Here is a 5621-nt window from a genome sequence, read left to right on the forward strand (position 1 = left end):
AATGTTTAAAATTAAAATAATTGAATAAATGAATAATATAAAAAATAAGAGTTAATTTCACAAACCTAATAAAAAAGTGAAAAACTTAAAATATTTGAATTATTTTCATTCTTTGTAATAGTACTATTAATTTTTTTATAAAAATTTTGGGAGAATCATGACCTTGCTATCAAAGCTAAGCTCCATTGATACTTTTAAGATTAATTATGATGCTAGTTATTTTGGTTTGGGTGATAGTGTTGGTTTTGTTTGTGTTATTAGAGATTGTAATGGGAGTTGGCAAAAGGGGTGTTTGGGAATGATTGAGAGTAATAGTATTATTCAAGGAGAATTATTTGCCATTTGGCGAGGATATCTCTTAGCTTGGGATGTGAGTCAACGAGATGTTATTTGTGAGACAGATTGTGTGGAAGCATTTAATCTTGTTACTCAAGATGGTTTTGGATTTATTGATCCATTGGTGCTCAAAATAAGAGATATCATGCGTTGGAATTGGCGTGTTGACTTTCGTTTGATTATGAGAGATGCAAACACGGTGGCAGATATTATAGCAAAGATGGCGATGACGTTACAACTTTCACATGTGGAGCTTCTTTCACCTTGGGAGGAGTTTAAGAATAGTCTTAAAAGGGACTGTCCCTCTGTTTAAGCAGATTCTTATTTTATTTGTTTTGTTTTTCTTTGTTTAGTTTATTTCAGTTACCAAAAAAGCTAAGCTCTGTTTCTGTTTGGAAGCCTTTTGTTTCTATTTTATACGAGGGAGTGACTAGTGAGAGGTTGTGTATATATGGCGTAGGAGTGTTCATAGATGGGTAAAATGGTTTGATATGATTTAGATTTGGCCCAAAATATATACAGGTCTTATTTGTTAGATTCGAACTTGATCCTAGACTTGATGAAACCTACATACTTTCGAGCCACAATTATACCGGATAAAAATTGGGTCGTAACATTACCTTCTTGTAAGCTAGCATGTGAAAATATTCAAATTTCCAAAACTCCAACCATTATTAGACATAGTAAAATTTACTTAGAAAAAATAACAAGAACTAACCCTTCTCTAAAATTAAAGTATAACCACAATCAATACTAATATTGTCTAATAACACCAAATATTTAAATCAATACAAATAACACAATATTATGTATTAGTCTAGTTAGTCTTATACATTTTAAACATAAAACATTAACTTATAGTCTCTTATAATGACTAATAACACAAAATATTAAAGTTTACAATACTTAAATTCTATATAAGAATAACCATCATTTATCACTAATAACATAAAATATTAATTATATATGATAACCGAATTATCAGACCGAATTCAATTGATCCAAATTATGACCCGAATCTAACCTAAAATAATAATAGAATCTATTTTTTAGATTTTTACTTAATTTTAAATTCGATAAAATCACACAAAATTAACCCCTAAAATATTTAAATTCAAGCTGGACCATCAACATCCTTTATGGCGTATGGGATAGGATTTAAAAGTTAGAATCCTATGATGGAGGGAGCCACAGAGGGATCGAGAAAAAACTAGGGTATAAGCAAGTTGTGTGGGCCAATTTGTTGTGCTTTAATTCAATATTTCAATCTAGGGTTGTAAGAGGGGAAGTGTATAACTTATATTTTATTTGAATGCTTCTTTCTTCCTCCTTTTTAATTTTTCTAGTTATCTATCAAAAGTAAAAAAAAAAAAAATTAAAAAGTATTTTTCTCTTATTCTAGTGCTTGGCGTCTAGCTACTATCAACGTTCAATAGCTGAAAATAGTAAGCCGGGGACTGAAAATTTAAATAAAAACATTTGAAGTCGTCGATTAAATAACTTATCAAACTTATCAATTTAAAAAATTTAATATCATTTCAATTAATATTAGTTAGAATCAATAATTTTTTGTCTATTATTTTAGATAATTTAATTTTTTATATAGTTTGTGGTTTTATTGTTAACTCATATTTTTTAGAATATATTTTTTAACTGTAATCAAATAAACAACTTTAAAAAAAGTTATCTTTTTGTTTTATATGATTCTCTTTATGCATGAAAGTCATTCCTGGAAGTCTGGAACTTCTTTTCTTTTATTAGATTTTTTTAATGAAGACAAATATTTTACTTTGTTACAATGGGGATTAAAATCAAAAAATTCATAAGAGGAAAATCCTAACCACTTAAGATAGTACAGTCTGAGTTACTACCATTTGACGATAAACATTTATATTTAGACACTATATTTTTGTTATCTTCCCTCTATGCTTTATATTTTTTCCGTTTTTTTTTTTTTTTAAACCGTTGGTAACTTTAAGTCCTCGACTAAAACAAATAAATAATGGAACACCGAAAAAGAAAATAAAAAAAAAAACCTTGTTTAATGTCAAATTTACTATTATTACTTATAAGTTATTAGTCAACTCTCCTTCTTTGAAGAAAGTTGCATTATTTCTCTTTATCTTTATAATACAAAAAAAGAAAAGATCCAAAAAGCTTTTAACGTATTTTTGTAAATTGTAATAATCAATGTTCCGTCAAAATCCAATGCAATTGCCGTCATTTCTTATACACCACAAGCCACAAGGGATATAATGATAATAAAGAAAAAGAAATTATTGAACATATTATCAATGTTCTGAAAACCGGTTCGAACCGGCCGGTCGAACCGTAAATCGGAAGCTGAAGCGGTTCGGATAATAAGGAAAACATCAGAATTTGAAAATCGGAGTTGAATCGCGAATCGGCCGGTTACCGGTGGGTCGAACCGAACCGGGACCTGGCCGGTTTTTTAGCCTTGCCGTTTTGCGCGTTTTGGGAAACCTAATTCCCTTTTCCCCTTCACAGTTCGCACTTTCATCCAGGCTCCAGCACTCCAGCGTCCCACAGAAGCAGAACAACACCCACCAAGCCACCACATAGAGAACGTCTGAAGCCCTGAACGCACTCACCTCTGTCGTGCCTTCAGCACCGTCACGCCGTCAGCACCATCGCGCCGTCAGCTCCGTGGCGCCGTTGGGTCCGTCGCGCCGTCAGATACCTCGCGCAGTCAGCACCGTCGCGCCGTCAGCTAGCGTTATATCAACACTTTGGATTGGAATGATTGTAAATTGAGTTCAAGTTACATGAAATTTGGTTGTGCTCATTGTGTTTGTTACCAGATCTTTGGCAAAGGGGCCTCTCCCTTTACTACCTTGATAGGTACGGACTCTACACTCTTCTGTTATTTATTTGAGTTTAATTACTATTCACATGGAATTGCATATTTATAATGTATTGCTTATGAATCTGTAAAAAGGGGGACTGAATTGGATTCCCATTTTGTCATAGATTTGAAGAAGGAGTTGAGCAGTTTCGGCTAGATGTTGCACAAAATCCGAATGATACCGAAGAGTCCATATGCTGCTTTCTCTGTGAAGCTCAACTGTATGGAGTGGATGAAGCACGGAAGCGATATCTTAAGGTGAGTCATTAATTATGTTACTGGAATTTAACAAGAAAAACGAATATGTGAATCTTCACAAATCTGCAGCAAGTTATGGAGGATTTTGATTATTGATGACAAACTTGGATCATTTTGATGTTGCTATGTTATGTTTGATTGGTTGTTTTGTTTTTTGACTTTTGAATTTGTATTTGAATGAGATTATAATATTCTGGTTTATGTAGTTCTTTTAATTTGAATGATATTTTAAAGTTTACATTAGACTATAATTATATTTTCATGTGTTTATTTATATTTTATTTATTATTTTATTATAAAATGGTTTTTTTAGTTCAACCACGGTCAAATCGATTGAACCTATGAACCAATGAACCAATAGCTAGAGCGATTCGATGACCGGTTCGGTTTTCAGAACCTTGCATATTATAAAGGACATTTTACTTATACAATCATCAACTTAATTTACTTTCCAAATGTAATGATGATTCAACAGTAGTACTACGTACTTTATTAATTTCTTTAACTTTTATTAGGTGACTAAATTGATCGTCGTCATCGTTTATAATAATCTTAATTTAAGAGTAAGTTACTTAAATAAAATAATTAGAATTTAAAATTATATACAAATTGTTATTGGGAGAAGCGGATTTAAAATCAATATAAATCGTTATTGTTAGTTGCAATTTACGTGAAGAGAGATGCTGAAGCAGAAATCAACATAGATAGTAGCAGTTTACGTGTCACACTTATCACTCTTACCAGTCTTAAAATCAAAATGATCTCATCATCATTATTGATATTCACCACATTATTTTTCTGGTCATTGTCAAAGTCACTACCTACAGAAGTCATCAGAATCGCCACTCTCCTGATCATAATCATTGTGTTTAGGTGAATTATAGTGTACAAAGCAAAAAGTCATATAGATTTAAAGATAAGCTTACGTACCAAAACTTAAATTACATATTCTAAAGTCACACTTTTCACTTAAAATCGTAATTCTTCACAAAAAAAAGCGTCACCTAATGGAAAAAAGTAAATTAGAAGATTTAAGAGAAGAAATAATTAAGTTATCAAAATTAATAGATAAAAAATTAATGATTTTAACTAATGTTAACTGTAATGACACCGAATTCTTAAAATCAATACAAAATGATTTTTCTCAAAATCTTTATTTTACTATAAGTTTTATTGAAGGACTTCAAAAACCTGAAAAAACTTATTTTTCACACGAAATTTCTAAAAAATGTTACCATGGAAATGATTCCCCACATCTTTATCATACTTTTAACCTACAATTAAATTCTATAGTAGATATGCTTGAAGAAATATTAGTATCCATAAAATTTCAAAGAAATAAGGAAAAAGAGAATCCCAAAGAAGAAAAATTTTAAAATATAATCAACATAACAGATTTAAAAGTAAAACCACCACTAAAATTATGAATATTGAAGAAAAATTAGAAGAAATTACAATGCTTTTTAAACAATTAAAAATAGCTGATAAGATCTTAAAATTTAAAATATTTTCTATATTAGAGACATGTTATTTAAATTTATACTTTCAGATAAATATTCCAAAAAATAATCTTGAAATAAAGATAGAAGAACTTTTGGATGAAATTTGTGCTGAAAATCCTTTAGATATTAAAAATACAAATAACGAATTAATAAGCATTAAATTAAAAGATCCTACAAAAGAGATAAATGTTCCAAATAAAATTCCTTATTCCGCAAGAGATAGAGAAGAGTTCTCATTAGAATGTAAAGATCTTTTGGAAAAAGGAATTATAAGATTAAGTAAAAGTCCTCATGCGGCTCCAGCTTTTTACGTCGAAAACAATAATGAAATTAAAGGGGAAAATGAAGAATGGTTATGAATGAAGCAACTATTGGTGATGCTCATAAACTTCCAAGAAAAGATTCTATTTTAGAAAAAATCAAAGGAGCAACTTGGTTTTCATCTCTTGATGCAAAATCAGGATATTGGCAACTTCGTTTAGACGAAGAAACAAAGAAATTAACTGCTTTTACTTGCCCAACAAAAGAATCAACAAGTGTGTTGCTCTATGAATGAAATGTATTACCATTCGGATTAAAACAAGCCCCAGGTATTTATCAAAGATTTATGGAAGAAAATCTAAAAGAGTTAAATGAATTTGTTTTGGTGTACATTGATG

Source organism: Arachis ipaensis, chromosome B09, assembly GCF_000816755.2.
Source record: "Arachis ipaensis cultivar K30076 chromosome B09, Araip1.1, whole genome shotgun sequence".
NCBI lineage: Eukaryota > Viridiplantae > Streptophyta > Magnoliopsida > Fabales > Fabaceae > Arachis > Arachis ipaensis.